General features: G+C 44.5%; 1 pseudogene; it reads left to right on the forward strand.

Annotated features, from left to right (window-relative positions):
* Positions 1-2116: 2116 nt before the first annotated feature.
* LOC123408850 lies at positions 2117-3987 on the forward strand (annotated as a pseudogene).
* The last annotated feature ends 9445 nt before the right edge of the window (positions 3988-13432 follow it).

The raw sequence follows: 13432 nt of genomic DNA on the forward strand, positions 1-13432 counted from the left end.
GTCTGGATTTATTTGGTCCCAAGGGAGAGGGCGTTTTTAATAGGGCTCATTGATGACTGTGTACAACTTCAACCTAAATTATAAATAAAAATATGAATCAATGCGAATGCATGCCTACCAGCACTAGCGTGAGCATGCATAAATTCATCGATTGGTGTAGATTTAGTGGGTTGGTGGTTGCATGCATGCTTAAAGCATCTTCAACGGGCGCCGAAAAATTACTCCACACGTTAAAATATACGTTGTTTGGACGCGGGGCAACTACACTACACTACGCACGCTAAAAAGCGATATTATATAGGTCCCATTGGTGATTGTGTACAACTTCATCCTAAATTGTAAATAAAAATGTGAATCAACGTCATACATGCTTGGATGTCATCCTCCCGCATCCGTGTCCGTGAACTATCCCCTTCCCCTCTCAGCGGACATATGCAAGAGGAAATTTACGGATTGTCAATGGAGGCGTCCTTAGTAGACGGCATAAAATGAAACAGGTGGTGTATCTTGTTACTAATGTTAATAATGCTTCACTCACATCAATAATGGTTGTTTCTGTAACATACTACCACCGTCTGGATTTATCTGGTCCCACGGGAGAGGGCGTTTTTAATAGGCCCCATTGATGATTGTGTACAACTTCAACCTAAATCTTTTCCTAATAATAAAGCACGTAGTGCTTCTGTCATCCATCGTTGGTCATTTTGCAGAAAAGCCCTCATAGTTTTAGGTAATCAACCCGCAGTCCAATTATAAGTCATAGCGAACCGTTTTCTGTTATTTTGCATAAAAGCCCTCGCAGTTTCAGATAATCAACCCGCAGTCCAACTTTAAGTCACAACGAACCGTTTTCTATCATTTTACAGAAAAGCACTCACAGTTTTAGGTAATCAACCCGCAGTCCAACTTTTAGTTACAGCGAACCGTTTTCTGCATTTTTCCATAAAATCCCCTAATATTTGCATTAAATAAGCAGCAGTCCATGTGAAATAGATTTTTTAAAACAATCATATCTTTTAAACCTTAACTTCAATTTCAACATATTATATATGAAATTTGATTAAAAAAATGCATAGAATCTGAATATGATATATTTTCTATCTATTAACTATTTAAAAATAATATATTTAAGGTGCAACCTAAATCAACGATGCATGATTCATCATTTCTTTCACATGGGCCGACATACATCACTCAAATCAGACAAAATAAATAAATACATGGTGTAGGAAATCAAACTCGCGGCTTCGCTTTATTATATTGGTATAACAGGAGTAAAGAGACAACTTTGTGGCAAGGAGATCCGCCTAACCACCCAGGATGCATGTACCATAGTATGCAAATGTATAGACTAAGAACATCTTTGTTGACTAAAAAAAGTGTGATATTTTTTCTAAACCATCAATTATAGATTATAAAAGCGTGTGACATTTTTTCTAAACCATCAATTATAGATTATAAAAGCGTGTGATATTTTTTCTCTCGTTGCAATGCACGGGTCTTTTTGCTAGTTATAAATAAAATTATGAATCAACGCCAATGCATGTCTACCAACACCCGCGTGAGCATGTATAAATTCATACGCGCTTTATAGACTAAGAACATCTTTGTAGACTATAAAAACGTGTGATATTTTTTCTAAACCATCAATTATAGGTTATAAAAGCGTGTGATATTTTTTTTAAACCATCAATTATAGATTATAAAAGCGTGTGATATTTTTTCTCTCGTTGCAATGCGCGGGTCTTTTTGCTAGTTATAAATAAAATTATGAATCAACGCCAATGCATGCCTACCATGCATAAATTCATACGCGCTTTATAGACTAAGAACATCTTTGTAGACTATAAAAACGTGTGATATTTTTTCTAAACCATCAATTATAGATTATAAAAGCATGCGATATTTTTTTCTCCCTTTGCAATGCACGGGTCTTTTTGCTAGTGCGTGAGCATGCATAAATTCATAAGCCCGTTAAAAAGCGATACTCCCTCCATCCCAAAATTCTAGTCTTAGATTTGTTTAGATATGAATGTATCTACTCAATTTTTAGTATTTAGATACATCGGTTTCAAGACAAAGGTAAGACAAGAATTTTGAGACGAAGGGGGTATTATATAGGTCTCGAGGCTAATAATGCCAGCAGACAAATCATCATTTCCGGGTGCCTGGATTAGCGCCCCCTCCGGGGTCGAACCGCGCCAGTTGAGCTATGCTCCTTATTGGACTGAACAACACCACAAACCATTTTAACCAAATGATGGGCAGCCGCTCTCTCTTGCCCAAGCCTAAACCAAATCCCCCAACTCACATCGCCGTCCTCCTCCGCCGCCACCGCTGCCATGAGTCACAAAAACTACTACTCCGCCGCCGGCAAGAAGGAGAAGCCCCCCTCCGTATCCGCCATGCTAGCCTCGATGGACAAGCCGGCGCCCAACGCCAGGCCCGCGGCCAGACCCAACCCTCCAAGGCGCCGCCCGCCGCGTCCTCGACATCGACCTGCCCCCCCGTCCGACGAGGAGGAGGACGTGGCCGCCGTCACCGCCAAGGCCAAGTACAAACCGGCCCGTGCCACCGTCGACCTCAACGCCATCGCGCTCTCCGACAAGGACTCCAAGAAGAAGGACAAGCGGCAGATGATGGCTGAGGTCGCCAAGCCGGAGGCGCTCCGCGTCCCCTGATCCGCCGCCGCCCTGGACGGGAACATCGTGCTCGACAACTTCTCCGTCTCCGCGCGTGAGAAGGAGCTGCCCAAGGCGCCTCGCTCCGGATCTCGCACGGTCGCCGCTACGGCCTGGTGGGGCCCAATGGCATGGTCAAATCTACTCTTCTGAAGCTGCTCTCCCGGCGGCAGGTGCTACTTGTGGAGCAGCAGATTGTCAGTGATAGCCGCTCGGCAACGGAGGCCATGGTTGCAGCTAACGAAGAGCTCACAGCGCTCAAAGCTTGAGGCATCCAGTGATCCTGAATCCTTGCGGGTCTGTGGTTTGATCAGGCGATGCAGGCAAGGTCTACAAAGTCCTTCAGCCGTGGCCGGAGGATGCGCATCTCGCTTGCCCGTGCTCTCTTGATGCAGCCAACCTTGCTGCTTCTTGATGAGCCTGCCAACCATTTGGACCTCTGATCCGTGCTTTGGTTGGAGCAGTACTTGTGCTCGCAGTGGAAGAAGACCCTAATTGTAGTCTCCCATGACCGGGACTTCTTGAACGATATCATACATCTTCACGATAAGAGTCTGCATGTTTACCGTGGTAATTTTGATGACTTTGAGAGCGGGTATGAGAAGAAGAGGAAGGAGGTGTATGAAAAGTAGATGAAAGCAGCAAGGAAGACTGGGAGCAAGGCTGCACAAGATAAGGTTAAAGGCCCATAAAGAAGTTGCCAAGGGAAAGAGGAAGGGAAAGAATGTGGCGAATGCCAGCGGATCTGCCACGGAACTGGCTTGACTACAAAGTCGAGTTCCGCTTCCCAGAGCCTACGTACTTTGCTCACACCACCACTCCTTCAGCTCATTGAGGTGGGTTTCAGCTACCCCAACCGAATGGACTTCAAGCTGGCGGATGTTGATGTTGGCATTGACATGGGAACACGTGTTGCAATTGTTGCACCCAATGGGTCAGGAAAGTCTACTCTTCTAAATTTACTTGCTGGTGATCTTACCCCAGCCGAAGGAGAGGCAAGAAGGAGCCAGAAGCTCAGGATTGGACGATGCTCGCAGCATTTTGTTGACTTGCTGACGATGGAGGAAAATGCGGTTCAATATCTGCTCAGGCTCCACCCAGACCAGGAGGGAACGGGCAAAGTAGTTGGATTTCGAGTCGCTCGACTAGTCGCGACTAGTCTAGTCTATGAGTTGCAACAACAAGGTCGACTCAACTTAGCGTCGACTCGAAAAGCGAGTCGCGAATAGTCGCAACTACAGGCTCGACTCTTTTCGAGTCACTACGCCTGAGGGCAAAATTGACAAAAATGACCTCTGGGACGAAAGAACTCACGGATTGACCCCTCGGGAGAAATAATTCACCGGCCTGACCCTTTTGTGTGGCGCCCGACACCTCGGCGCCACACTGTACTGTGTGACGCCTAGGGGTTAGGCGCCACACCCCGGACCACGTGGCAGGGAGGGCCCCACCCCCAGGCAGTGTGACGCCTAAGCCTCAGGCGTCACACATTGTAATGTGTGGCGCCTGACCCTTAGGCGCCACACATTACAATACAGAGCCACGGGCCAGCCCCCTCCCCACCCCCTCCCCACCCCCTCCCTCATTCCCCTCCCCAGCCCCTCTCCCAGCCACTGCCCCCTCCCTCAAATCCTTCTCTACATCACCAAATCTCAAGGTTTGGAGCGGGCATTTGTTGTCCAATCACTCCCCTAAGGTAATCCCCACCTCTCTCCTCATTCTCATCCAAAGGAAAATCTTTTGTGTTCTTTTTTTTGCAAATTTGAGGAAACCCTAGTTTTTCATGAAATGTGGGATGTATATCATATTGTTTTATTTGTTTGTATGTTAGGATAAGGGGTATGATGGGGTTAGGACTAGGGTTGTTTGGATGTGTGCATTATGGTTGTTTTAGGGTTAGGCTAGGGTTAGGCTATGGTTAGGCTAGGGTTAGGGATGTTTGGTTGTGTTAGGGTTATGAGGGGGTTAGGGTTATTTGGAAGTTAGGCTATGGTTATTGTAATTGTATGATTGCTCATAAAAAGGTTCTATGTTTTGTTGTTTAGGTATGGGAAGAACATGTGTTTATGTTCATCACGTGGACAAGGATGCCTTTTTAAAAGGCAATATTGATCCGGACCCGGATGAGCTTGACATGGTGTTCGATTTGTGTCCTAGCTATGCTGAATTGTTGGAACAAGTCCGAAAGGATTTGAATTGGATGGACCCTAGTGATGTAGTTGAGTTTGCTGGTAGGCATAATGTGGGATTCGGAATGCACATTCGTTGGAAGACCATGCGTGTCAACTCCGAGCAACGTTGGCTTGCATACAAGGATACGGTGGCCGAATCACTAGACAAGGCTCTAGAGTTATTTGCCATGAAAACAAATGTTCCTAACTTGTTGGATTTGAACCGGGTTTCCTCTTCGATTGTTGAAGCTATTCCTGCAACCATCAACGAAGAGGCCAGCATTGAACCTCTTTCTTGTGTGTATGAGGCTAACGAAGAGGTCAACATTGAACATGAACCATTGGTAGAGGCTAATTATGAGCACTATGATGATGGTAATGTTCTTCATGACAACAATCTTGGTGATTTGGACAAATATAATTTGCAAGAGACAATGGACCATTCCATTCCGTACTCACGTGGGTATGCCTCTGAGTCTGACGATGAGGGTCCCGATGAAGAAGTTGATGAGGAAGGGTTCACGGCAAAGGAGGCTGAAGCTTTCACGAAGGTATTAAAGCGTGATCACCGGACACCATTGTTCGAGGATCTTAGCCTTGCGGATGAAGCCGTGGTTGACGGAGGCGAAGGCATATTGTTTGGAGTTATGCCACCTTCTCATCGGGACACACATGGGAAGAATATTATTTTGCCGGGGTCAAAGTTCGAAACATTCTTTGAACTGAAGATGTGGTTGGATGAATATTCTGTTACGCATTACAGGCCACACAAAGTTGTTCATTCAAACATGAAGCTGCGTTACACGGTTGCTTGTGAGGATAGAGGTTGTCCTTGGATTGTCCGTGCAAGACCATGGAAAGGAGGGCCAGGATGGAACATTGTCAGTTGTATGCCTCACATGTGTCAAGGCAAGAGGGTTGATGGTGCCCTATCGTCGCAAAGCCATAGACAACTAACCTCCGAGTTCATCGCTTATAGGCTTTCCAACTCCATCTCCTCTCTTCCTACAATGAGCATAAAAAGCATACAAGACCTTGTGAAAGCCTTCTTTCACTACGAGGTGAAATATGGTAAGGCATGGAAAGCAAAGCAAGCCGCATTCAAGATGTTATATGGTGATTGGGAGGAAGCATGCAACCGCATACCTAGGTTGTTGGGAGCTATTGCCCACACTAACCCGGGCATGGTTCATGTGGTCGAGCCGTATGGGGAGAAAACAAGGATTAAGAATGGAAATAGGGTTCGCGTATTTGGTCGTGCATTTTGGGCATTTGAGCAATGTGTGAGGGCTTTCCAGCACTGCCGTCCTGTCATCTCCATCGATGGCACGTTTTTGACCGGACAATTCAAGGACACTTTGTTGGTTGCAATAGCAAGTGATGCCAATAACCGGTTGATGCCTTTGGCTTTTGCTTTGGTTGAGGCAGAGAACAATGTTAACTGGGAATGGTTCTTGCATATTTTGAGAACCAAAGTATTACCGTTTGAGAGGGAAATATGTGTCATATCGGATCGTCATCAAGGCATACTTAACGCGGTTGACATTGTCATTCCCGGCCATGCTCCTTTGCATCATCGATGGTGCATGAGGCATTTCTGTGCAAACTTCTACCGGGCATGTGGTAGCAAGGAGTTGGCGGATGATCTTCAGGATTGTTGTCAAGCATTTTCTGACAAACGATTTGCAAGATTGTACAATGCTTTGCTTGTAAACAAAAAACTTGATGCAGGTGGGCTTGAGTTTCTTAACAGGCACATTGAACTTCGGGCCAAGTGGGCACGAGCTTATGACGAAGATGGCTGAAGATATGGTCAAATGACCAGTAACATGGCAGAATGCTTCAACCGGGTGTTGAAGGGTGTCCGTGCGTTGCCGGTGACGGCAATAGTTCAATACACATTCGACAAGTTGAGAGCATACTTTCTAAAGTACTCACAAGAAACAGATGATCAGATTGCGGGAGAGAACAAGAAAAAGTATAAGTACCAGTTTCCACCAAAGGTTGACAAATGGATGGTATTTCAATCACGGAAGGCTGACTCCCAAACGGCTACCCTGTACAACAACGAGGATTGGACATACGAAGTGAATGAGCCCGGAGGAACGACAAACGATGGCCAGCAACACGGAAACAGGGCGTTCAAGGTTTCTTTATCCTTGTGTGATTGCTCTTGTGGGAGACCAAGGTTGCTTCATCTCGCATGCTCGCATTTGTACACGGCAGCTCGCAGTAGGAATGTGGACGTCAACCATCCACTAACCGTGAGGGAGTCCGAGTTCTCGATCATGACCACGAAGCATACATGGGCTCCTAGATTTGAACCATACTTTGACCAATCACAATGGCCGGAGTATCATGGAGTACAACTATGGCCCGACCCAGAGTGGAAGGTTGTGAAACTAGGAAGACGAAAGACAAAGCGTTTTAGAGGAGACATGGATGGATGGGGCCATGGTGGTGGCAGAGAAATGGGGAACAACCAATTCCAAGAGCCTACTGAGAGATCACAATGTGGAGATTGCGGTGTAACAGGGCACAACAGAAGAAGGTGTACGACGCGAAAGAAGAAGTCCAAAAACAATGATTCCAGGTCAAGCCAACCAAGTCCTAGCCAACCAAGTCCTAGCCAACCAAGTTCAAGCCAACAAGGGACGGGTCAAGGAAGCACGAGCCAACAAGGGACGGGTCAAGGAAGCACGAGCCAACAAGGGACGGGTCAAGGAAGCACGACACGAGTACTCTCCTGAAACCATCTTAGGTAGTTGCTGAACGCAAGAGCACAATGCTGACGGTACTGGGTTCGTTGTATGCTCGAAGTTGCCTGCACACTTTGCTCGAACATAAGGACGTAGCTCTTATGATGCTTCTGCCAGTCCTTGATTTTTCGCTGCCTCCTCCTATCCAACCTGCTTTGAACAAAACACATCAGTAGCTCGCTCAACACTAAGAACAAAACTAATCACTAATTATTTTTTGTTACCTGTGAAGCTGTGTGTCCGTGTCCACCCACTCCGGCGGGTGTGGCTGAAAGTAACCAAATTGACGCAGCACACGATGCGGGAGATGCCACTCAACCGCCCAATTGCATATTAGGGGACAACGCATTAGCCAAAGATGTCTTTCCTGCACGCATAGTGGATTCAGCTCGAACGTGTGTGCATCACCAAAGTTTGTCCCGACACCATATGGCTCCCATTCAACCTACAACACAAGATGAATACCACAATTCATTTCACTCACAACATAGAAGCTGGAAGTCAACTCTGAAACCATCTTACCTGCTCGGGGGTAAGCGAATCCATCTCGTTGGTGTACTGCTTGTACAATAGGTTCACTTCGCTTGCCACCTCCGATACCAAGTCCCACTTGTAAGCCCATGTAGGTTGACGTACAGGGTTGTCGTGGTCATCCCAGGTATTCCACTTTGAGCTTTTAGGGCGTCCAACAGGTAGGCGTTCCCAGCTCCATACTGAAAGTAGGAGCATACAACCACCAACTCCACCGTCCTTTGTCGTCCTGCGACAAGCATCGTCCAACTACAAGTAACAACAAACATGCATCAGTTTAGCAGAAAAAGATAACAGAGAGTACTTAATATTAACAATTTATTACCTGCCGATACAAGTAAGCCAGTGCGGCCGAGCCCCAGCTGAACTTGTTGTCCAAAACAGTCAACGCCTTCAGCCACATCCAAGGAGCATTCTTGCCTGTGCCGTCCGCAAATATAGTCCTAGAGATGACGTACCACATGTAGACGCGAGCATACCTCTGGATGACCTCGTCATCTGCGTCCTCAGGACAATGAGCAAAGTTGGCGGCAATCCAAGTGAAAGTGACGCCGGCAGGGACTCTATCTTTCTTCCCTCCATCTTCCACCTCCGGCTCCTGCGGCGACATACCAATAAGAGCCTCCATTTGATGCCGCCATCCCTCAGAATCAGTGCTCATACATAGTGGCTTCCCCTCGATGGGAAGAGCGGTGATCATGGAAACATCTTGAAGAGTAACCGTCATCTCTCCGGTCCGGAGGTGAAAACTATGTGTCTCCGGCCTCCAACGATCAATGAGTGCTGTGACTGCCGCAGCGTTCAGATTTGGAGTTGACCGACTCACAAGCTGCACGAATGGAAGGAGTCCCGTCATCTCGATGTACGGGGTGTACCGCTCATCGTAATGCATTACAGAGGATGCCCCATGAGACCGGATCTTCAGGGGCGTAAGCTCCTGCAAACATATAGGACAAGAAGATATCAAGTGCTTATTACATTTTCAAAATATTACTAATCTACTAATCATTTTCTACTTACCATCTTCTTCTCCGACATGAAATAGGCCCGGTGTTCAGCGTCATAAACATCATTCAGAAGCCACACCATCCTACAAATCACAAAAAATTACTCATTTACTAATATTCAAATAAGACTCATATACTCATATGAACTACTACTAATACTAACTACTACCACTAACCACTAACTACTAACTACTACTAATACTAACTACTACCACTAACTACCTAATGCAATTCCTAACTAGTCATATACCTACTACTACTAACTATTACTACTACTAACTACTAACTAGTCATATACTCAACTAACTAGTCAAATCCTAACTCATATCCTAACTAGTCAAAACCTAACTCATATCCTAACTAGTTAAAACCTAATGCAAATCCTAACTCATATACTAACTAGTCAAATCCTAACTCATATCCTAACTAGTCAAAACCTAATACAATTCCTATACCTACCTCTACTACTAACTACTACTAACTACTACTACTACTCACTATTCATATACTCAACCAAAACCAAAACCTAATGCAATTCCTATACCTACTACTACTACTAACTACTAACTACTCATATACTCAACCAAATCCTAACTAGTCAAATCCTAAGAACCTACTCAAATCAATCTACTAAAATCAATCTACTCAACCAAAACATAATAAAATTGGATAGAAGGATGGGAAAGGGAAGGGATGGAGGAGGACATTACCTTGGGGGATCAATCCAAGGAAGAAATCCTCAGATCTGAAGGAGATGGGGGAGGGGATTAGGGAGGGGATGAGAGCCAGCCGCCGCAATGGAAGTTTCTGTTTGAATGAGGGAGGGGGTGGGGAGGGGGTGGGGAGGGGGCTGGCCCGTGGCTCTGTATTGTAATGTGTGGCGCCTAAGGGTCAGGCGCCACACATTACAATGTGTGACGCCTGAGGCTTAGGCGTCACACTGCCTGGGGGTGGGGCCCTCCCTGCCACGTGGTCCGGGGTGTGACGCCTAACCCCTAGGCGTCACACAGTACAGTGTGGCGCCGAGGTGTCGGGCGCCACACAAAAGGGTCAGGCCGGTGAATTATTTCTCCCGAGGGGTCAATCCGTGAGTTCTTTCGTCCCAGGGGTCATTTTTGTCAATTTTGTCACGCCTGAGCGACTCGCATGAGTCGCGACTCGAAAACCACCGTGCCAAGCTTGGAAAATTTGGCATGCCAGGCTACAACCTGTCGTTGCTGATCTGACAAGAGGAGGAGGAAGAACTCGAGAGGTTTTGCGCGAGAGGTAGTTCGACAGTGGATGTATTTTGGGCCGCTGAATTGTGGAACCATTGTTGGCACAAGATGTTTCTTGCTTTGTCTATATTTTGAAGAACTTAAGTTGTTTACCATGATATATGTGTGAAACTATTTTTCTTTTCCCCATCTGCTGCTTCAAGGTGTTGCTTGCAGGTGAACCCCAACTCTCCTCCCATTAGTGCAGCTGGAAGCATGACCCTATCTTGCATCATATTAGTTCACAAGGAATTGGCTTATGTTCTTATGAAAAAATCCAGAAAAATGTCACAATACTTTCGCAAGGAAAGACATAACCCCAGAAATGGAAGCAACTATCCCCTCAAGAAAAGGAAAAATAAAATAAACGGAAGCAACTACGGAAGAGGCCCAAATTTCTTGTGTCACGCACGCTCTAGCTGGCAGGCCTCAGCTGTTGACCAAATCTTATCCAGACTCTGTTGCGGCGATTATAGCGTAGATGCTATGTTGGCGGCTGCTAAATGTGCGGGCCCAAAACACATGTCTCCTAGCACTGCTTTCGGCCAAGTTTTGGGGCTTGGTTTCTTTATTTTTTTAGTTTTCTTCTTCTTATTTTATTTTATTTTATTTTTCCATTCCCATATTTATTTATTTATTCTTTTCAAATTCGTGAACTATTTTTTGTCAAATTTGTGATTGTTTTTCAAATTCATGGATATTTTCAATCACATGAATTTGTTTTCAAATTGTGCAAAGTTTGTCCAAATTTGATGAAGTGCTTTTAAATTTTACAAACTTTTTTTACAAACTTATGAACTTTTTAAAACATTTCATTTTTTAAAACTAACATTTTTTTCAGATTCCTTTGGTTCAAAAGTCAACGGTCTATGTTCAACCGGTTAAACCTGTCAACCAAAAAAACATGCAAGCATAGTACTAGTGCTAGTGTTGGATGGTTAGGCTCATGCGGCCATACAGGACCTTGAGATGCTATAAAGGCACCACCCAAGAAAAAGTGCTACAGGGCGTTGTTCTAAAAAAGATGTTATAGAGGCTAACCGAAGCGTGAAGTGTCGTATAGGAGCACCCCCAACTGTTCAAAAAATTAGCATGCGACCAACGGTAACCGGAGCTTATCTAGGCCATGATCCTTCCACACGCGGGGGTGTGAGCATGTCTAAACTATGAAAACGGACCCTGAAACTAAAGTATACACACGCTTTACATTTTACTAAAAAAGGTGGATACAAGTTTTCCTCCTGCTTTTTTTAAAGGGACTTCCTTCTCTTCACTTCTTAAAATGAGGTATAAGATGTGAAATTACATGCTTTGTGCGTTTGGTGACTTTCTATAGCGCGCTATCAAGACGCATGTTTACAATCTTTTTCTAAAATACTTTAGAAATTTCCTGCTACCTTTGATAGCCTGACCAAGCGTCTGTAGCATTTAGAGCTTGTTCCACCATCACAGTCGATGAATCGCTCTGATGGACGATAAATGGGTCTTCATAGAATTGAATCACAAAATTCAAACCTAGGACACAGGCCCTTGCCTCCGCCTCTTCCACCACCACATCTGCTTATACCACACTGTCATGGTGGCCTCACATTCACCGCACTCCCGCTCGCTGCGCTGAGAGCGGCATCAACATTTTTCTTCATGGCTCATCATTGCGTTTCTGAACCGGAGTTGGCAACAAAGGCAGGGTTCCCTTCACATCAAGCTAGCCACTCATATCCATGTTCCTTTTTAACATGTACCAACACATCAACATGAATGAGCGGCAGAGAAGCACATTGGCAATGAAAATTGAAGCGACATCTCTCACTAAATTTTATCAGCACTACTATCCACCGAGCACACACATTGATGATGTTGCGCTACTAGCCAATTATTTCATGACATAACTCCCGTACACCTTTTTATCTTAGCAAGTTAGAGCTAACAAATATACTAGCAATTCAATATAACTAGAAGGAAAACATGTGCCTGATGCTTCGTGGCAAATTCCAAACCCCGCGCCACATAATAGATTTATAAATTTCTCTTGGTATAAAGAAAAAAGTTCTTCAGCCGACCTTTGCATCATTTGAAACCAATTAAGCTTTGTTTTTGTGATCAAGCAAGAACGTTTGAGGAAATAAATAAGAAACAACCCCAACATCCATTCTTTTTAGCGTTTTTTAATGATGGGATGTTGTTTGGGTGACCTCGCTTTAGGCTAAAATAAATCTCTAGTTGTCATTTATGTAGCCAAGCCCATCTTTTTTATGTTTGATTGGGACGCCTACTCTTTGGGGAGATTTTTCTTATTGATGCCTTTTATAATAGACTAGCAAAAGAGCCCGTGCGTTGCAACGGGTAAGAAAAACACACACTAATCTAACAGTCTTGAGACCATAGGCCCATGTCCTTTATTTCAACACATGACATCCCATCTGTATTTCTATTTACCCTTCTTCCCACGCCCGTCGACGCTGGCCTTAGTGTTCGCACCATCACAACATGTTTGAATGTTGTCAATCTTAAGATGTCTCCCTCTCGACATAAAATGATAAATTTATTAGCCTGTGAGGTTTCGACGAGACGTGCATGCGTGATTATATATATTGTTTTTGTTCTCCATCCTAGTTTTGCCAAAGTGTTCATTTTCAATTCGAATCGACACCGATATGAAGGAAAGACTTATCATGCGCTATCGATTAAGGTTTTATCGTAAATAGCATTTTTTAAATGGTTAACACGTAAAATAATATCATATTCAGATTCTACATATTGTTCTAATCAAATTTCATATATAACATGTTAAATTTAGAGTGAGCGTTAAAAAGATATGAATTTTCAAAGAATCAATTAATATGTACTGCGAGTTGATACCAGAAAACTTGAGGGAGGTCTCTACAAAAAAAATATAACGGACTAAGAATACCTATTTCTTTTATTAGTAGGTATATATGACTATTTTTTTTCTTGATGCCTTTTAGAATATGTGGCAAAATGTTTTTGCCCTCAATGATGGTGGTGAACTGATGATAAATGCGCCTC

Source organism: Hordeum vulgare, chromosome 7H (assembly GCF_904849725.1).
Source record: "Hordeum vulgare subsp. vulgare chromosome 7H, MorexV3_pseudomolecules_assembly, whole genome shotgun sequence".
NCBI classification, from domain to species: domain Eukaryota; kingdom Viridiplantae; phylum Streptophyta; class Magnoliopsida; order Poales; family Poaceae; genus Hordeum; species Hordeum vulgare.